This window comes from Anomaloglossus baeobatrachus, chromosome 1 (assembly GCF_048569485.1).
Source record: "Anomaloglossus baeobatrachus isolate aAnoBae1 chromosome 1, aAnoBae1.hap1, whole genome shotgun sequence".
NCBI lineage: Eukaryota > Metazoa > Chordata > Amphibia > Anura > Aromobatidae > Anomaloglossus > Anomaloglossus baeobatrachus.
Window position 1 is genome coordinate 73555796 of NC_134353.1, and position 22740 is coordinate 73578535.

The 22740-nt window shown below is 44.8% G+C and overlaps 1 protein-coding gene across 3 annotated transcripts in view; it reads left to right on the forward strand.

Moving 5' to 3' along the window:
- ABLIM2 (actin binding LIM protein family member 2) overlaps window positions 1-22740 on the forward strand; it is a 314107-nt gene that overhangs the window by 95635 nt on the left and 195732 nt on the right. The window lies entirely within an intron of this gene.

Genomic DNA, 22740 nt, shown 5'->3' on the forward strand with positions numbered 1-22740 from the left:
AAGTAAAGTCTCCAAAACAATGAAGTGATGTATCCAGAGATGTACAGACTCATACGATGGGAGCGCAGTATATCGTGTTTCCACATTTCATAGATGCTATGTCTAGGGAAGACATTATTCAATTATATTGTTTATATTACAGCCTTGTATGTGATTACTTTGCCCTTTAGGCTTCGGGAAGTATCACTGGACTTATCTGAGACAGGATTTCCTCTTTGGCTCTTATATGATGAAGATTCCTGCTCATCAGGATAAAACAATACCCATATACATCATGTACAGGGACTTTTACTAAAGGCCGTGAATATGTTGTCTATAGAGGACTAATCCCGGGACCTTCACAGCCATAAATCTGCTGTTCATGTAGTGGTACTATGGCTTAACCCAACCTCAAGGCTCGATACCTGACATAGCTGTATGGCTGCATGGATGATTCTCCCAGGTACAGACATATTTGTACATGGACCTTAAAGGGAACCTGTCACCACTTTTTTGGCGTATAAGCGGCGGCCACCACCACCGGGCTCTTATATACAGCATTCTAACATGCTGTATATAAGAGCCCAGGCCACGGTGGGAACATAAAAAACACTTTATAATACTCAACTAACGGTCGTGTGGTGAGCCATACAGGCGTCTCCGTTCTCCGGTACCGACGCCGCCTGTTTCGGCCATCTTCGTCCTCCTTCTCTAACCGCGGTGCATGACACATCCGACGTCATCCACACTCGCCGGCATTCCGGTCCTGAGCAGGGCAGTACAAAGGATTGTATTGCACCTGCGCAGGACCGGCGAGTGTGTATGACGTAGACGCGTCATGCACACAGGCTTCAGAAAGAGGAAAAAGATGGCCGAAAAAGGCAGCGCCGGCACCGGAAAACGGAGACGCCCCTATGGCCCACCGCACGACCGTTAGGTAAGTATAAAGCGTTTTTTGTGTTCTCGTAGCGGCCTGGGCTCTTATATACAGTATGTTAGAATGCTGCATATAAGAGCCCGGTGGTGGTGGCCGCTGCTTATTCGCCAAAAATGTGGTGACAGGTTCCCTTTAAAGTCAGCCTTAAAAAGAATCTCTCAGTAAGATCAGTCCTCCTAAGCCGTCTACATGGTCAGAGAACGTGAAACCTTGATATCTGCGATCCGATGTCTTATTGTGACACTTTTGAACGTTCAGACCAACAGATGTCTGATGCAAAAAATACACAACAACAACACAAACAAGGGGGACAACAGGAATATGTAAGAGGGTGACCTATGGTCAATGCTTTCCTGCAAACACCATGGATTGTGTTATATATGTGTAGGTGTAATGAATGTAAATATTAAAGGGAACCTGTCACCGGTTTTTCAGCCCATAAGCTGCGGCAACCACCAGTGGGCTCTTATATACAGCATTTTAACATACTGTATATAAGAGCCCAGGTCGCTGTGTACAACATAAAAAACACTTTAAAATACTCACCTAAGCCGGTCGCTGCGGTGGATGTGGCTCAGATGGGCGTCTTCGTCCTCCGGTGCTGGCGCCTCCTCTTTTGGCCATCTTCGTCCTCTTTGTGAAGCCTGGGTGCATGACGCGTCTACATCATACACACTCGCCAGTCCCGCGCATGCGCACTACAATACTTTGATCTGCCCTGCTCAGGGCAGATCAAAGTTCGCCTGCTCAGGACCTGAATGTCGGTGAGTGTGGATGACGTCAGATGTGTCATGCACCGCAGCTTCAGAAGAACGACAGAGGCAGTGACAAAGATGGCCGAAAGGGGTGGCGCCGGCATTGAGGACGAAGACGCCCATCTGAGCCACATCCACCTCTGCGAGCGGTTTAGGTGAGTATTCTAAAGTGTTTTTTTATGTTGTACACAGCGGCCTGGGCTCTTATATACAGTATGTTAGAATGCTGTATATAAGAGCCCAGTGGTGGTGGCCGCAGCTTATAGGCCGAAAAAACAGAGACAGGTTCCCTTTAATGTGATAGAGTCCCTAAGGGAATGAGTTATGAGGGTTCTAAGATGTTTTAAAAGGTAGTGTAGGAGAGGATGTAGGAACCTACAACCTACAGGTCTGCTGGACCTGGGCTTGTCAAAAACATCTCCAGTCTCTTCAAATCTTTTTTTAATTCTTTGTACTTGACGCTGAGACACATTAAAGGTGCCAGTCACCTCTGTAGTGGATCTGGTCTTCAGCCTCTTGATGATCAAGGCTTTGGTCGCAGGGTGGATTTTTGGCATGTTGTCAGAGGTCAAGTTGCAGTTCAAGTAAAGCTCTGGGGTGCTGGGTTTCTTTTTATACCCACTAATTAACAAATCATTTAGTGAGCACAGATGAGGATGTAAACTAGGATTGGGTGCATTATATGACAAGGCGACAAAACGTTTGTCTTGCCAAAATCTGTTCTTTCTGTGTTCATTAAATGATCAATATTTCAGCTTTGCAGCAACTTTATTTTCGTAACCTAAACCAAATTTGGGAGGGTTTCAGCTTTCAAAAGAGTAATTTATAAAACCAATGGATGAATTTAAAGTCAGGTTATAAGCTTTTATTTACATAACATGGATAAGCGAAAGAACTTCTGTCAGGGAGTGTAATTACTGAGTTTCCATGCTTGTGGCTGTCACACTGCTTCCGGATCCGCTCATTAAATCTTATGAATATTCACTGCTTCCCCAGCCCATCCTTTTTGACGACAGCATCTGTGGATGGTTGTAGTCAGACTGTGTCCCCACCCTCTGTGCCGGCATCTGTGATTAGTTGCCCTCATACTAGCTGTCTGGGTCTCCGAAGCGGAGTGTATAAATAAATAATTGGGAAAAAATGGCATAGGGTACCCGGTATTTTGATACCCAGCCATAAATATGTTTTGCAACAATAAGGTTGTGAAGGTCTTTACACACCTCACCGGTTTTACCCATCATGAGATGTTTCTTGTGTGGCAGTTTGGTAATGAAACCTTTGTATATGCCATCAGTTGAACCAGCTGATGTTATTTTTCACTAAGTGGCAGGATAGCTTTCTAATTACTGAAAGTATTGAACTTGGGTAATGACTTCCCATGGCTTTTTCTACTTTTCTTTCTCAATGTGCTTAATATTTTTACCTTGTGTCATTTCTCATTATTTACATATAACTTAACTGATGGACATTTATGGTTTGCTTTCTATGCCTGTATGGATTGTTACTGACATCTGGAGAGGAATTCATGTCAATAGCACCTTTAGAAATGTACTCTCTTAGAAAATTGGTAACGTGTTTAATACTTATTTCACCTGCTGTACTTACACACATACATACTGTATATATGCATATATAAAAATATATGTATATAATATGTGTGTATATATATATATATATATATATATATATATATATATTAGGATCTTGTGGGTCAAAATTCCTAGGCATTTTTTCATATATGATATTTACTTAGTACATATTCCAAAACATCTACTGAAATTGCAAACATGAAGGTGCACAATTCAATTGCCTGCTGCACTCACACAGTCGTCCGTGTTTCAGGTACGTGTGAGATCTGTTTTTGACACAGATGCCACACGTACCCATGTTATTGTATACTGTTACTCAGACGGCCCTGCACGCACACACGCAGACATGTTAGTTTTTTCTTCGGCAGCATGAGTGTCACACAGATCGTACATTGATGTGATCCGTGGGACATCAGTGTGACATGTATCGGAGAAAACTTTTAAATAAAAATATTTTCTATATTTACCTGTATCCAGCGGTGCTATTTTCTCTGCTGCCTCCCGCTCCTGACCGCTGCTCATTATACTCCCTGAATATTCACTGCACTGAAGAGCTGGAAGCCGGAGCATCGCTGGGGACTTCAGTGCCGGGGACCGCATTGCTGGGTGAGTATTCAGCAGTGTGTGTGTGTGTATGTGTTCAGTGTATACACGCATGTGCGCTATGTGTGTATATGTGCTCAATGGATGTGTGTGTGTGTTTGGGGAGAGGACCTGGAAGCCGGATCATCGCGGGGACTCATCAGAGTTCCCAATGAACTCTGATGAACCGTGAAGTCACCGTCCTGACACCTGCTGTGGCGCGGGTGTTGCGGGGGTGTCATCAGGACATCATTAGAGTTCATTGGGAACGCCAATGACCTCCTGGATGTCACTGCACACACAGTTTTTTTTTCTAGATGAATACTCACCTGTCCCACCATGCTGTCCTCGGCAGTACTGTACCCAGTGCTGTCATCTCCATGCTCCGGCTTCCAGCTCTTCACTGCAGTGAATATTCAGTGAGTATAATGAGCGGGGGTCAGGAGCGGGAGGCAGCAGAGCCGAAGACAGCATCACTGGATACAGGTGAATATAGAAAATCTTTTTATTTCAGAGACCCGAGTTTTCTCCGGTACATGTGACACGTATGCAAACATGGATGTCACACATGTGACATACGCGTGACACACGTATGATACACATATGACCATAACCATGCTTATGACTTGCACCTCATTAAATATGGATGTCTGAAACTGGCCTAACACTGTTCTGACTCTACTTGGCTCTTTAAATATAGTAACAGAACTGCGGATGTGTTCACCCTTTAGGCTCTTTTCACTTTCATTAAACCCAAACGTCAGGAAGACTCCAATATATACGTTTAACAGAAGGTTGGGACCGATGCCATTCAGTGCCATCTGTCAGCTGTAGAAATCCGTTGTAAAAAAAAAGATAAGGCGCATAGTATTTTCTTAATGGATTCCGCTACAGTTGAGCATACTACTAATCAGAAGAGGAGGTAGATGGAGTTTCGCAGAGCTCTGGTCTGATGGCTATGGACTACCAACATGGCCTCTGGACCAGTCCCCTCCATTTTTTTTTTGCTCAACTCAACAGAATACAGAATTGCACAACTAAATTGGCCTCTATCTGATGTTTGGTGCCTATTGCTCATATGTTGTGCTAGAACACCGAACACCCAACCTCGGGTTCACTCATCTCTACTCATGAACAGAACAACTGACGTCTGAATGAGGCCTCAGAGTTCGAGCCACAGGAGGGAGGGTGCTGCTCGTGAGCTTACAATCCATAGGGCTAATGCCTGCTTTACACGCTTCAATAAATCTTTCAATCCGTCGTCGGGGTCAAGTTGTAAGTGACGCACATCCTGCATCGTTCGTGACGTAATTGCGTGTGACACCTACGTGCAATCGAGATTGAACGAAAATACGGTGATCGCATACACGTCGTTTATTCCTCATACATTGGACGTTTTGTTGTATGAACCTAGTGAATTGTAACGTGTGACATCCCTCATATGATTTTGGTGTCTGATGCTATGTGCGCAGGTGTGCGCTCTGCACCGCAGCTTAGCAGCTTAAAAAAGGTCCGCTTCAGAGCGCAGCTGAAAAGCTGCGTTCTGAAGCGCCTCACAATGTCTGTCATTCACTAATCTCTGTCAGTCGGTCACTATCTCTGTCCCTCACTCTATGTCCATGTCAGTCTATCCCTCTTACCCCATCTCTCACACTCACCGATCTCCGATCCCCGGCCCGGCTCTGCACGGCATTCACACTGCTCCGGCGGCTTTTACTGTTTTGAAAAAGCCGGCCGCCCATTAAACAATCTCGTATTCCCTGCTTTCCCCGCCCACCGGCGCCTATGATTGGTTACAGTGAGACACGCCCCCACGCTGAGTGACAGGTGTCTCACTGCACCCAATCACAGCAGCCGGTGGGCGTGTCTATACTGTGCAGTGAAATAAATAATTAAATAATTAAAACAACCGGCGTGCGGTTCCCCCCAATTTTAAAACCAGCCAGATAAAGCCATACGGCTGTAGGCTGGTATTCTCAGGATGGGGAGCTCCACGTTATGGGGAGCCCCCCAGCCTAACAATATCAGCCAACAGCCGCCCAGAATTGCCGCATACATTATATGCGACAGTTCTGGGACTGTACCCGGCTCTTCCCGATTTGCCCTGGTGCGTTGGCAAATCGGGGTAATAAGGAGTTATTGGCAGCCCATAGCTGCCAATAAGTCCTAGATTAATCATGTCAGGCGTCTATGAGACACCCTCCATGATTAATCTGTAAATTACAGTAAATAAACACACACCCGAACAATCCTTTATTATAAATAAAAAACACAAACATATACCCTGGTTAACCACTTTAATCAGCCCAAAAAAGCCCTCCATGTCCGGCGTAATCCAGGATGCTCCAGGGTCGCTTCCAGCGCTGCTGCATGGAGGTGACCGGAGCTGCAGCAGACACAGCCGCTCCGGTCACCTCCACGCAGGTAATGAAGACAGCCGCGCGATCAGCTGAGCTGTCACTGAGGTTACCCGCTGTCACTGGATCCAGCGGTGGATGCAGCGGTGGCCGCGGGTAACCTCAGTGACAGCTCAGCTGATCGCGCTACTCACCTCAGTTGCTGCGTGGAGGTGAGAGGAGCAGCGGTGAGTAGCGCGATTTTTTTTAATTATTTAATTATTTATTTCACTACACAGTATAGACACGCCCACCGGCTGCTGTGATTGGGTGCAGTGTGACACCTGTCACTCAGCATGGGGGCGTGTCTCACTGTAACCAATCATAGGCGCCGGTGGGCGGGGAAAGCAGGGAATACGAGATTGTTTAATGGGCGGCCGGCTTTTTCAAAACAGTAAAAGCCGCCGGAGCAGTGTGAATGGCGTGCAGAGCCGGGGATCGGGGATCGGTGAGTATGAGAGAGGGCTGCGCAATTCACTTACTCAGGAGTTTAGCGGTCATCGGTGAGTCCTTCACAGGTGACCGCTAATCAGGACGCGACACAGACAGAGCCGCAGCATGACAATGAAGTCGGGTGAAGTTCACCCGAGTTCATTCTGACAGTGCGGCTCTGTCTGTGTCTGCTGTCATCTGCCATTCAGCTCTGCTACATGGCTGTCTGTGTCTGCTGTCAGCGGCCATGTAGCAGAGCTGAATGGCAGATGACATAGTAAAAACGCATCCCTACACATTACACACGCTTGGCAAGTCAATAAATAAAAAAAAAAAGGGTGCCCAATACATACGTCACAGAACACATGATCTAAAGGATCGCACACAAAATTGATCAATTTAACATAGACTACTAACGCTCGTGTGACAGCAAATGAACGACCTACGTGCAATCTCATTCAATCGCATATGCGACCTGGGCGTGTCACATCGCACACCTAATTGTAAGGTGTAAAGCTGGCTTAAGTTCTCACAGGGCATCTTTTGCTGCATTTTTGGTGCGTTTTTGAGGTACAAAGATGCCCCTAAATGCACGCATTTCCTTCTCCCAGCAAAGTCTATGAGATTTCTATTTTGCTGTTCACACTGGGCATCTTTTGTTGGCTGCATCTGGGCTGCGTTTTTGAAGATGCAGCATGTCAATTCTTTTTGTGCTTTTCCAGCGTTTTTGAGCCAGTCAATAGATTTGACTTTAAAAATGCATTGGGTAAAACGTGATAAAAACAGCGATAAAAATGCATTTTTGCCGCAGTGCGTTTTTGGTGCGTTTTTTGGGACAGTAAAAAAAAAAAAAAAGAAAAAGATGCCGCGTGTGAACATACCCTTATGTGGGCTTCACACGGTACGATCTATCGTGCAATTGCACGAGTGATCGTACCCGCCCCCGTCATTTGTGCGTCACGGGCAATTAGTTGCCCGTGGCGCACAAAGTCGTTAAACCCCCGTCACACGTACTTACCTGCTGAGCGACGTCGCTGTGGGCGGCGAACATCCACTTCCTGAAGGGGGTGGGACGTTTGGCGTCACAGCGACATCACACAGCGGCCGGCCAATAGAAGCGGAGGTAACATCCCGCCCACCTCCTTCCTTCCGCATTGCCGGCGGGAGCCGCGGGAGGCAGGTAAGCTGTGTTCATCGTTCCCGGGGTGTCACACGGAGCGATGTGTGATGCCCCGGGTACGATGAACAACCGGCGCCATTAAAAATAAACAATTTTTTTAAAAATAAGCGACGAGTACACGACTCACGATTTGTGAGCGATTCTGCGTCGCTCGGAGGTGTCACACGAGACGACGTCGCAAGCGATGCCGGATGTGCGTCACGAAAACCGTGACCCCGACGATGCATCGCACGATAGCTCGTCTCGTGTGACGCCCGCATAAGGCCGGTTTCACAAGTTGTTTTCTTTGCTTGTAAGTTGGGCCTCATTCACATTTCCGTATTTTCGCATCAGTGTTTTTGCGCAAATACCCGAGAGTGGAACTTACAGAGAAAAACTATAGTTGAAAGATTGACCCCTGTTCTGTGTTTCGGAGACACTCCTGTTTTTTTCATCAAAATTCTGGGGATCGATTTTCATCAGTTTTTTTCCTCCACTTTTGGTCCTTGGGTCCATTTTTAGTATCAGTGTAACATCTGTTTTTCCTTATGTGCAATTAGCATAAAAAATAAACAGCTCTTGGACGCACACAGACTGATGAGCATTTTTTACACGGATCCATTCACTTGAATGAGTGGTTTTGATCCACAAATTGGGCCAAAATCAGACATGTCTGGGGGGATTTTGGCTTATGGTCCACAAATAAAAAGACCATAATAATAAGAGTTACATGTATGAGAAAATCAAATGTGTGAAAGGGGGCTAATGATATAGAGGTGTCACAAAAGGTAAAAAATGCTTGCATTGAATGGTTCCGCCATCTTTTATAATAAATAAGGTTATTCATATAAAGTCTGAAGAGCCGGTCACCAGTATCTGTACTTGTGCAGATACAAATTAATATTGAATGTAAAGAATTAGTGGGAAATAATGATAGAAGGGACCAGATTCTTAAGAAGATGTAGGAAAGGAGTATGGCGAAATGTTAGATGAGTGATATGATGTGACAGGCCTCTCTACAGAGATCTGTTTTTATGGCATGATTAAAACTGTGGTTACTGGATATTTATTGGATTTTTTAGGGTAGCACATTCCAGAGCTCTGGCGCAGCACGAGAAAAGCCTTGGGAGTGGGAGGTTTGTATTATAGAGGATGTCAGTCTTAAGGGTACTTTACACTCTGCGATATCGGTACCGATATCTCTAGCGAGCATACCCGCCCCCGTCGGTTGTGCGTCACGGGCAAATTGCTGCCCGTGGCGCACAACATCGCTAACACCCGTCACATGGACTTGCCTTCCCTGCGACGTCGCTCTGGCCTGCGATCCACCTCCTTTCTAAGGGGGCGGTTCGTGTGGCGTCACAGCGACGTCACACGACAGCCGTTCAACAGCAGAGGAGGGGCGGAGATGAGTGGCCGGAACATGCCGCCAACCTTCTTACTTCCTCATTGCCGGTGGACGCAGGTAAGGAGATGTTTGTCGTTCCTGCGGTGTCATACATAGCAATGTGTGCTGCCGCAGGAACGACAAACAACATCGTACCTGCAGCAGCAACGATATTTGGAAAAGGAGCGACGTGTCAACGATCAACGATTTTTCACATTTTTGCGCTCGTTGATCGTCGCTCCTTGGTGTCACACGCTGAGATGTCGCTAACGGCGCCGGATGTGCGCCACTAACGACGTGACCCCGATGATATATCGTTAGCGATGTCGCAGCGTGTAAAGCACCCTTTAGGCTAGGGTCACAGGACAGTGTAAAAATCAGTCCCATTATTGTCCAAAAAAAGTGGGACAATTTTTTTCTGATTTGTCATCTGTATGCAGTCCTTATCAATCCATTATTTTTCTCAGCAGATATTAATCATTTACAGGAACATTTACAGTTTCCATACTGCAAAGTATCCGTAAAAATTGGATGTGGCTCCATTTGGCATTTGATCTTTTTCTTACACCCTTAAGGGTACTTTACACGCTGCGACATTGCTACCGATATATCGTCGGGGTCACGTCGTTAGTGACTCACATCCGGCACCGGTAGCGACATCGCAGCGTGTGACACCAAGGAGCGATGATCAACGATCGCAAAATCATTCAAAAACGGTGATCGTTGACACGTCGCTCCTTTCCTTAATATCGCTGCATCCACAGGTACGATGTTGTTCCTCGTTCCTGCGGCACCACACATCGCTATGTGTGACACCGCAGGAGAGACAAACATCTAGTTACCTGCGTCCACCGGCAATGAGGAAGGAAGAAGGTGGGCAGGATGTTTCGTCCCGCTCATCTCCGCCCCTCCGCTTCTATTGGCCGGCCGCTTAGTGACGCCGCAGTGACGTCGCTATGACACCGAACGCACCTCCCCCTTGAGGGAGGGATTGTTCGGCGGTCACAGCAACGTCGCTGACAAGGTATGTGCGTGTGACGCTGCCGTAGCGATAATGTTCGCTACGGCAGCGATTACCAAATGACGCACGAGCGACGGGGGCGGGTGCTATCGCGCTCAACATCGCTAGCATTGTCGCAGCGTGTAAAGCATCCTTTAGACTTGAATGGGTGAGCAGCATTCTCCATTTTTTTTTTCTCATGTCGAATTAGTATGAGAAAGAAACTTGTCCTGCTCTTCCTTATTGAATATATTGGTCCGAGTACAATACTTTTTTTTATATTGGTTTGCATTCATCCGAATTATATTATACAGTGGTGTGAGCAAGGCCTTAAAAAAGTGGAATGGAGAGCAAAGGGATGGTGGTAGACAGAGATGATGGAAGAAATGTAGGGTGGTGCACCACTGTGGAGAGGACAAGTAGATGTAGGGTGGGGCAGTACTGTGGAGAGGACAAGTAGATGCAGGGTGGGGCAGTACTGTGGAGAGGACAAGTAGATGTAGGGTGGGGCAGTACTGTGGAGAGGACAAGTAGATGTAGGGTGGGGCAGTACTGTGGAGAGGACAAGTAGATGTAGGGTGGGGCAGTACTGTGGAGAGGACAAGTAGATGCAGGGTGGGGCAGTACTGTGGAGAGGACAAGTAGATGCAGGGTGGGGCAGTACTGTGGAGAGGACAAGTAGATGTAGGGTGGGGCAGTACTGTGGAGAGGACAAGTAGATGTAGGGTGGGGCAGTACTGTGGAGAGGACAAGTAGATGTAGGGTGGGGCAGTACTGTGGAGAGGACAAGTAGATGTAGGGTGGGGCAGTACTGTGGAGAGGACAAGTAGATGCAGGGTGGGGCAGTACTGTGGAGAGGACAAGTAGATGTAGGGTGGGGAAGTACTGTGGAGAGGACAAGTAGATGTAGGGTGGGGCAGTACTGTGGAGAGGACAAGTAGATGCAGGGTGGGGCAGTACTGTGGAGAGGACAAGTAGGGTGGTAGACAGCAATGAAGTAGGAGATGTATGGTGGGGCAGTACTATGGAGAGAACAAGTAAGTTGGTAGACAGCACTGAAGTAGGAGATGTTGGGTTGGTCAGTACTATGGAGAGAACAAGTAAGTTGGTAGACAGCACTGAAGTAGGAGATGTTGGGTTGGTCAGTACTGTGGAGAGGACAAGCAGGGTGGTAGACAGCAGTGAAGTAGATGTAGGGTAGCGCTGTACTGTGGAGAGAACAAGCAGGGTGGCAGATAGAAAAAAAAGAGGAGATGTACGTCAATTCAGCACTGTGGGTGAGAGTTATAAGCTCATATTAAATTATATTCTATATCAGATGGGCAGCCAGTGCATTGACTAGCGCAGGGTGAGGGCAAATGTGTAGCAGTTGGATGGAAATATGAGTTTGACAAGCAGGGTTTTAGACAGCAATGAAGTAGGAGATATAGGGTGGGGCAATACTGTGGAGAGGACAGGTAGGTTGTTAGACAACAATGAAGTAGGAGATGTAGAGTGGGGCAGCACTGTGGAGAGGACAAGTAGGTTGCTAGACAACAATGAAGTAGGAGATGTAGGGTTGGGCAGTCCTGTGGAGAGGACAAGTAGAGTGGTAGACAGCAATGAAGTAGGAGATGTAGTGTTGGGCAGTCCTGTGGAGAGGACAAGTAGAGTGGTAGACAGCAATGAAGTAGGAGATATAGGGTTAAGCAGTACTGTGGAGAGGACATGCAGGGTGGTAGACAACAATGAATTAGGAGATGTAGGGTGGGGCAGTACTGTGGAGAGGACAAGCAGGGTGGCAGATAGGAGAAAAAAGAGATGTAGGTCGATTCAGCACTGTGGGTAAGAGTTATAAGCTCATATTAAACTGTATTCTATGTCAGATGGGCAACCAATGCATTGACTGGCACAGGGTGAGGGCACCAATGTAGCAGCTGGATTCTGGATGGAAATATGAGACTGCTGCATTCATAGGGTTATTAGGAGTACTAGCACATGCTACGTAGACTACAATGCACTATGTTCTAAGGCATCTCTACTTAATTTCGTCAGGCACTGCAAATCTTTGAAATTTTTCTACTCAAGGAATAGCGACTGTAGATACCTTCCACTGCTATATATATTATACTGCCCTATAGACTGCTATCTATCTAGATATGTTCCTTATGAAAATGTTTTGTTGAGAATTCCTTGGATTCCAAAGATAAAGAATCCATAGTGAAATGGGACATTTTTCTCTGTGAGACACTGCTTTATTGTGACAACAAAGCCTATACTTTAACAAGCACTATGAATGATTTGTTAAGGGGTGTTCGTCCATCTCAGTTTTTCTGCAAAACGTTTGCTATTTTTTGTAGAATAGCACGCTAGCAAATGAAATGCTGTAATATATTAGAGATATTAATAAAGACACTCCTCAGCATGGAAATTGTAGCACCATAAAGGAAACGTCACAGAATCATGGACATCACAAGATGGATACACATATTACTGATATGCAATTGATGAAAAAATGGAAGCAAAATTTTGAAAACATTTTTTATTTATTCAGTATGGATTCAACAGGATCTAGCACAATTATATGCATATACAGTGCCTTGCGAAAATATTCGGCCCCCTTGAATTTTTCAACCTTTTCCCACATTTCAGGCTTCAAACATAAAGATAAAAATGTTAATGTTCTGGTGAAGAATCAACAACAAGTGGGACACAATTGTGAAGTTGAAAGAAATTTATTGCTTGTTTTAAACTTTTAAAAAATAATAAACTGAAAATTGGGGCGTGCAATATTATTCGGCCCCTTTAAGTTAATACTTTGTGGCGCCACCTTTTGCTGCGATTACATCTGCAGTCTCTTGGGGTATGTGTCTATCACTTTTGCACATCGAGAGACTGAAATTCTTGCCCATTCTTCCTTTGCAAACAGCTGGAGCTGAGTGAGGTTGGATGGAGGCGTTTGTGAACAGCAGTTTTCAGCTCTTTCCACAGATTCTTGATTGGGTTCAGGTCTGGACTGTGACTTGGCCATTCTAACACCTGGATACGTTTATTTGTGAACCAGTCCATTGTAGATTTTGCTTTATGTTTGGGATCATTGTCTTGTTGATAGACAAATCTCCATCCCAGTCTCAGGTCTTTTGTAGACTCCAACAGGTTTTCTTCAAGAATGCTCATGTATTTGGCTCCATCCATCTTCCCATCAATTTTAACCATCTTCTCTGTCCCTGCTGAAGAAAAGCAGGCCCAAACCATGATGCTGCCACCACCATGTTTGACAGTGGGGATGATGTGTTAAGGGTGATAAGCTGTGTTGCTTTTACGCCTAACATATCGTTTGGCATTGTGCCCAAATAGTTCGATTTTGGTTTCATCTGATCAGAGCACCTTCTTCCACATGTTTGGTGTCTCCCAGGTGGCTTGTGGCAAACTTTAAACAACACTTTTTATGGATATCTTTGAGAAATGGCTTTCTTCTTGCCACTCTTCCATAAAGGCCAGATTTGTGCAGTGTACGACTGATTGTTGTCCTATTGACAGACTCTCCCACCTCAGCTGTAGATCTCTGTAGTTCATCCAGAGTGATCATGGGCCTCTTGGCTGCTGCATCTCTGATCAGTCTTCTCCTTGTTTGAGATGAAATTTTTGAGGGATGGCTGGGTCTTGGTAGATTTGCAGGGGTATGATACTCCTTCCATTTCAATATGATCGCTTGCACAGTGCTTCTTGGGATGTTTAAAGTTGTGGAAATCTTTTTGTAACCAAATCCGGCTTTAAACTTCTCCACAACAGTATCACGGACCTGCCCGTTGTGTTCCTTGGTCTTCATGATGCCCTCTGTGCTTTAAACAGAACACTGAGACTATCACAGAGTAGGTGCATTTATATGGAGACTTGATTACACACAGGTGGATAATATTTATCATCATCAGGCATTTAAGACAACATTGGATCATTCAGAGATCCTCAATGAACTTCTGGAGTGAGTTTGCTGAAAGTAAAGGGGATGAATAATATTGCACGCCGAAATTTTCAATTTATTCTTTTTTACAAAAGTTTAAAATAAGCAATAAATTTCATTCAGCTTCACAACTGTGTCCCACTTGTTGTTGATTCTTCACCATAACATTAAAATTTTTATCTTTGTGTTTGAAGCCTGAAATGTGGGAAAAGGTTGAAAAATTCAAGGGGGCCGAATACTTTCGCAAGGCACTGTACATTTACCTTTACATGGCCAGTCCGTTCCTCTACAATGAGAAATCAGCGTTTGAATTCATATGAAAATGAGGCTGAAGAGCTATGGTAATGTGAATCCTCTGTCACTCCAGCTCTATACCCCGTGCAGCGCCGCCTCCTTCTGCATGACCGACAGCCTCTATGCTCTGTGGTTTCAGGCAAAGGAACCGTCAGTGAAACAACAGGAGGTGTTGTTGGGTAGGAAATAGAGCTTGAGTGACAGAGGCTTCAGACCTACCATGGTCCTTCAGCATCATTTGCATATCAATTCATATGCTATTTTCTCAGTAACGGGGGAACAGACTAGTCATGTAAAAATATACTGGACTTTGAAATCGCTACATGCTCATAAGTATAGTTGGGGGGTGCAATCCTGCTTATGGTGCTTTACAGACAGTGTCATCACTACCACTATTGGGGCTCATAATAATCTAAAGTCTCTATCATTATGTCTTGAGAGTATGGTAAGAAACTGGAGTACCCCTTAGAGGCAATCTGTCACCAGATTTTTACTAACCCATCTATTAACAGCATAATATAGTCAGCTGATCTGAACTCAACTGAACTCCTGACCTCATACCAGCAATCATATCAGCGGACTCCAGTGCCGGCCGAACTCAGCTGACCTCAGCCTGCACACCCTGCGATTGATGCAGGTGACACAGAACAAGTAATCGGCCGGCATCGGAGTCAGCTGATCTGATTACCGGTACTTGTTCTGCTGGCTGTGTGGTCATGAGTTGGGATGAGTGAGCAGTAAAATGCTCGGGTGCCCGATGGGCGAAGTCCATGTCCAGTTTTTGTTTTTTTAAATTCATTAAAAAATAAATAAAAACAAAAACCCCAAACACATAACCCTAACCCTAGGATTAGGGGTAAAAAGAAAATGCGTGGGCTCCCCACTGCATGTTCTATTGCTAAGGGTAACCCAAGCAGCTACTGGCTGCTAACCCCCAGTGCTTGGTGTTACCTTCACTGGCAATGGAGAATCCAGGAAAGCCCATATTTTAAGTTGTTTGCCCAAAAACTAAAAAAAAAATTATGTGGGCTTCGCCATACTTTTGTATGCTAGCCAGGTACAGCAGGCAGGTACGGGCTGCCCCCAACCCCCAGCTGCCTATTTGTAACCGGCTGGGAACTAAAAATATCGGGAAGCCCTTTTTTAATTATTTCATAAATTTCATTAAATAATTAAAAAAAGAAAAATGACGTGGGCTTCGCCAAATTTTTTTGTTCAGCCAGGTACAACTAGGCAGCTGGGGATTGGAATCAGCAGCGCAGGGTGTCCCAAGCTTTTTTGGCCCCTCCGGTGCAAATTGCAGTCTGCAGCCGCCCCAGAAAATGGCGCTTTCATAGAAGCGCCATCTTCTGGCGCTGTATCCAACTCTTCAGTGGTCCTGGTGCCGGGTGGCATGCTGGGTAATAAGGGGTTAACACCAGCTTTGTTTTACCAACTGATATAAAACCCGAGACTCTTAATGTTAGGCCAAGTTTGACCCGGCCATTAAGAATCTCCAATAAAGGGTTAAAAAAATACATCACAGAGAAAAAATATTTTATTAGAAATAAATACACAGACACATTAGAGACACCATCTTTATTACTCTCTCTCACCCCTCCACGATCCTGGTCTTCTGTCTTTTTTCACCGGATAGTTAGAGTGTGGGGTGAACCAGCGTCTCCTTTATATGGGTCCTCCAGTCTCCATAGTGTTATCCATATCTCAGTAATGAAGAGGCTTTTGAAGAAAAGAAAATGCTAGATTCAGGAGAACAGCGGCATTTACACCATGCAAAAAAAATATTGCCTTATGACAAGTGACAAATCTTCTTTAAATACTACAGATTAGTCAACAGCAGTTTGTTGACATATAGGAATAACAGATTCGTAGTAGCAGATTATTATTGCTTTTCATGGAGCAAGAGAAGGTGTTTTTTTCCCCAACACTTAATACAGTGCCCACCTTTGATGTGTTGTCCAAAATAGCCATTTCTTAGTAAAAGCTGTGTAGCAAAGATTATGTCACGCAGTGACTACCTGGGTTAGGCCAGGAATAAGAAATAAGGAATAAGGCCAAGAATAAGGGAACCCCAGGCGAACGCCGGAACAATCAGGGTAGGCCGTGAACACAATACAACAGTAGGCCCTGGCTATTGGGACAGGGGAGCGGGGTCACCGCCTAAACTCACCCGAAGCTGATCTCTGCACTCCCTAACATCCCTAAACGCGTCTTTCCCCTTGTTGCCAATCACATGACTAGGCCCTAAATTGCCCTGAACTCACCCTGGCTAGCGAGAAGGCAGGCAAGAGCACTAGTCTTACCACTACAATAATACAACACAGGGATAGGGAGACAGACAAGAGGAAATAGACACAAAAGGAATACACTCCAATGCAGCTAATTCCACAGCTACAATTGTCATGACACCTCAGCTTCTTCCAGAGATTGGCTCCTTCCACAATGGTCAGCATAAGAATGATGAGATTCTATAACCGGCATTAGATGTTAAGATACATGACTATTTATTGTGAAGGGGAGTGGTCATAAAGAGCTGCACCTGAGATTAAGGGGCACTTTGCACACTACGACATCGCAAGCCGATGCTTGCGATGCCGAGCACGATAGTCCCCGCCCCTGTCGCAGCTGCGATATCATGGTGATAGCTGCTGTAGCGAACATTATCGCTACGGCAGCTTCACATGCACTCACCTGCCCTGCGACGTCGCTCTGGCCGGCGAACCGCCTCCTTATTAAGGGGGCGGGCTGTGCGGCGTCACAGTGACGTCACATGGCAGGCGGCCAATAGACGTAGAGAGGCGGAGATGAGCGGGACGTAAACATCCCGCCCACCTCCTTCCTTCCGCATTGCAGACGGGACGCAGGTAAGAGATGTTCCTCGCTCCTGCGGCTTCATACACAGCGAGGTGTGCTGCCGCAGGAACGAGGAACAACATCGTAACATCGGTCCTTCCCAATTCATGGAAATGACCGACGCTACACCGATGATACAATTACGACGCTTTTGCGCTTGTTAATCGTATCAAAAAGGCTTTGCACACTACGATACCGGATGTGCGTCACTTTCGATTTGACCCCAGTAGAGTGCAAAGTACCCCTTAGGCTTCAAACAACCCCTACAATACCAAAAGAAAGCAAATATATTTAAACACAAGCTGCAGAGCTGCGCACAATAAAACACTGTGACCTTCTGGTCCCAGACTCGCAAGAGGTCCCCCCAGAGCGGAGCACACCCATGACAGACTATCGGCAGTGTGATTCTCCAGGCTCCTCAGGTTCCTTCAGTTATAAGTTGCTTATGGTTTTTGTGTGGCACAATGGTTTTGCATGGGTATGGGTACTACCGCTGAACTCCCAGTAGTGATGCCACTGAAGCATATGACTTCTCTTCTTGCTGCACATTATTATTATTAACAATATGAAGAATCTACGGTATATGTGATATTGCACAATAAAATATTGAAGAATCCCTCCGGCCAAGCAATAAAAGAAAATGTAGGTATTAAAAATATTAAATAAAATTGTACTCATGCAGGAAAGAGAGGTGAAATTGCTGCTGTTGCATATTTATTCACGTCCTCACCCTTTATGTTCTCTAAGAATTGTCACCTTTAGGTCTTAATATTAGCACAGAGATTCTGCTGTCACCCTTATTGTGGGATTGCCTTGCACAATATACGCGTGCATTAAAGCCGTTGTCTAATATTAGAAAAACATGGCTTTATTTCTCCTAAAACAGCGCCACTCCTGTCCACTGGTTGTGTATGGTACTGCAGGTCAGCCACCAGTTAAGGTTGTGTGCTGTACGATTTAGACAGATATGAATATGCTTATGGGTGTCAAACTGGTCCCAGCGTGCCCCAGTATATAATTATGCAAGTAGAGGGGTAGTATTATTCAAAGAACTTGAACTCTAGAGCCACCTATTGGATGTAGTAATCCTAAAAGTCTTATTGACCCTTCATTAAGCCTTGCAACAAGATATAAGTCAAATTGGACACTCCATTTGCAGTCATGTATTATGAGGTGTTTGTACCTCCTCAGTGCAAAGCAGGAGGACTTATTTAGCTGACAGAGAGTCTAAGTGGTAACGTTTCATCTTATGGAGAGTGCCAAGTTGGCATAAGGAGACTTATAGGCCATGCAATGCTCCTCTGGGTAATTAAATATGCAGATATCCTCTTCCGAGAGGAAGAGGACTATATATCTAATGCCATCCCTAGGCCATGCAATGCTTCTCTAAGAAATCACACATGCAAATAGCCATTTAAGACAGGAAGAGAATTTGATCTCTAGCGCCACCTATAGGTCATGCAATGCTCGCAGCTGAAGAATCGTCTTATGCCGACTTGGCACTCTCCATATGGAGAAATATTCCCACTTAAACCCCCTGTCAGAGGACTCTCATCCAGCCAAATCGGATCTCATGCCTTGCACTGATGAAGGACAAATACCCCGAAAGATGTGTTTCAAATGGAGTGTCTGGTTTGGCTTCTTATCCTGATCTTTAGTGCCACCTATAGGTCATGCAATGCTCCTCTGCATGGCTGAAGAATCTTCTTATGCCAACTTAGCACTTTCCATATGGAGAAATATTCCCACTTAAACCCCCTGTCAAAGGCCCCTCATCCAGCCAAATCAGACCTCATGCTTTGCACTGATCAGGGACAAGCACCCCAAAACATGTGTTTCAAATTGAGTGTCAGGTTTGTCTTCTTATCCTAAGTCATGTGGCAGCACTCATTCAAGGGTTGAAATTAACTTTGAGGATTACTATATCCAATAGGTGCACTAGAGTTTGTTTTCTCTCCCTCTCTGAAGAGGCTATTTGGATATTTAATTTCCCAAAGGTGCTTTGCATGGCCTATAAGTCTCCTTTCGCCAACTTGACACTCTCCACATTACCCCTTGGATCCTTTGATACATCATGTTAGACGTACTGATCTGGTATGGAACTTTACAGGTTGCAGATCAGACTCACTTGAGACATGTTACCAGAAGGAGGCAAAGCTCTACAAGGAGAAACATTACACCTTAGATTTTATGATACATCATGTCAGATGTACTGATCTGAGATGGAGCTTTACTGGCAGCAGATCAGTGCCGATTTGGCACTCTCCATATGGTAAAATATTCCTACTTTAGACCCCTTTTCAAAGGTCAATCATCCAGCCAAATTAGATCTCTTGCTTTGCACTGATGAGGGACAAACACCCCGAAACATGTGTTCTAAATGGAGTGTCTGGTTTGGCTTCTTATCCTATGTCACGTGAACGCGCTCGTTTAAGGTTCGATATTGGCTTTTAGGGTTACTACATCCAATAGGTACACTAAAGTTCCTTTCCTCTATTTACAGTGCCTTGCGAAAGTATTTGGCCCCCTTGAATTTTTCAACCTTTTCCCACATTTCAGGCTTCAAACATAAAGTGAACAATTTTAATTTTATGGTGATGAATCAATAACAAGTGGGACACAATTGTGAAGTTGAACGATATTTATTGCTTATTTTAAACTTTTTAAAAAAAATAAATAACTGAAAATTGGGGCGTGCAATATTATTCATCCCCTTTACTTTCAGTGCAGCAAACTCACTCCAGAAGTTCATTGAGGATCTCTGAATGATCCAATGTTGCCCTAAATGACTGATGATGATAAATATAAGCCCCTGTGTGTAATGAAGTCTCCGTATAAATGCACCTGCTCTGTGATAGTCTCAGTGTTCTGTTTATAGCACAGATAGCATCATGAAGACCAAGGAATACAACAGGCAGGTCCATGATACTGTTGTGGAGAAATTTAAAGCCAGATTTGGTTACAAGAAGATTTCCAAAACTTTAAACATCACAAGGAGCACTGTGCAAGCGATCATATTGAAATGGAAGGCGTATCATACCACTGCAAATCTACCAAGACCCGGCCGTCCATTCAAACTTTCATCTCAAACAAGGAGAAGACTGATCAGAGATGCAGCCAAGAGGCCCATGATCACTCTGGATGAACTGCAGAGATCTACAGCTGAGGTGGGAGAGTCTGTCCATAGGGCAACAATCAGTCGAACGCTGCACAAATCTGGCCTTTATGGAAGAATGGCAAGAAGAAAGCCATTTCTCAAAGATATCCATAAAAGGTGTTGTTTAAGGTTTGTCACAAGCCACCTGGGAGACACACCAAACATGTGGAAGAAGGTGCTCTGGTCAGATTAAACTAAAATCGAACTATTTGGGCACAATGCCAAATGATATGTTTGGCGCAAAAGCAACACAGCTCATCACCCTGAACGCACCATTCCCACTGTCAAACATGGTGGTGGCCGCATCATGGTTTGGGTCTGCTTTTCATCAGCAGGGACAGGGAAGATGGTTAAAATTGATGGGAAGATGGATGGAGCCAAATACAGGAGCATTCTTGAAGAAAACCTGTTGGAGTCTGCAAAAGACCTGAGACTGGGACGGAGATTTGTCTTCCAACAAGACAATGATCCCAAACATAAAGCAAAATCTACAATGGAATGGTTCACAAATAAACGTATCCAGGTGTTAGAATGGCCAAGTCACAGTCCAGACCTGAATCCAATCGAGAATCTGTGGAAAGAGCTGAAAACTGCTGTTCACAAACGCTCTCCATCCAACCTCACTCAGCTCCAGCTATTTACAAAGGAAGAATGGGCAAGAATTTCAGTCTCTTGATGTGCAAAACTGATAGTCCATACCCCAAGCGACTGCAGCTGTAATCGCAGCAAAAGGTGGCGCTACAAAGTATTAACTTAAAGGGGATGAATAATATTGCACGCCCCAATTTTCAGTTATATATTTTTTAAAAAAGTTTAAAATAAGCAATAAATTTCTTTCAACTTCACAATTGTGTCCCACTTGTTGTTGATTCTTCACCATAATGTTAACATTTTTATCTTTATGTTTGAAGCCTGAAATGTGGGAAAAGGTTGAAAAATTCAAGGGGGCCGAATACTTTCGCAAGGCACTGTGTATATTTAATTTCCCCAAGGAGCTTTGCATGGCCTATAAGTCTTCTTTCGCCAACTTGACACTATCCACAAGGAAAAACATTCCCCCTTAGGCCGGTTTCACACATCCGGCTTTTTTCCGTTTTGCCGGATCCTGCGCTCTCCCGTACAGTTAATACAGTACAATGACAGCGCAACAAGCGCCGGTCACATGCTGTCATGTGACCGGCGCATGTGACCCGGAAGTTACAGCGCTGTCATTGTACAGTATTAACTGTACGGGAGAGCGCCGGATCCGGCAAAACGGAAAAAAGCCGGATGTGTGAAACCGGCCTTAGATCCTCTGATACATCATGTCAGATGTACAATTCTAATATGGAACTTTACTGGCTGCAGATCAGACTCACCTGAGACCTGGTGCCAGAAGGGGGCAAAGCTTCTCTACCACATAAGAAGATACCGGTATGATAAATGGCAGGTGGGTGGCCATTAGACCGAGTCTCGAGTTGCACATCTGGCACTTATCCAATATACGAGGTTATGTTTCTCACATGTAATGAACCATAATTTGCAGAAACGTCCCACTCTCCAGGAAAAGATTTTTAGTTTTCTGCAAAGGAAAGGCAGTGGTGATGAGCGATATATGTGTGCGTGGGTGAGAAAGTGTGGATCGCTTAACTATCACTGTGAAAAACAACTCCCGCAGAGTGAGTCACAGAGGGAGGAAAGCTGGAATTGTCACGACACACCTGTGCAGGGCCACAACCACTCATTTTACCGAGGAGTAAAGTAATAGATGGAAATAGCTTAAGAGAAGAGTAAAAATGGGCTACGGGCTGAGATATGTCATCCAAACTGCTAGTTCTAGAACAATGCTTCACGAGAATTGTGTTTTAAAGGGATATATCGTTATATTAGATAATGGTAACTAAATGTCAGAAAATGACTCCGTGTTTAGCTCAAGTTCTTATTTTTATTCTATTTCTCTTTTTTTATATATTTTTTTTTAATTTTTCATATCACTATGATATAAAAAAAACCCAGAAATTTCACAATGGCTACTAAACCTAATAGTACAATCACACTTCCTGTCTGTACAGGAGATTTTCCAGCCATTTCATTATTGTTACAGACAGGATTACACTGTGACACCTCCAAAAGGTGATGTCACAGGTCACCCCAAGGCCACATCCGAAATATTAACTTTGTGTTATGCGATTTTCGGCTCTGCACCTGCTGGCACAGCATCATCAGACTCTGTTCATACCACTGAATTTGACAATCAACATGAGGCTTCTGGATTGTTCAGCCAGTGCCGGGCATCGGCTG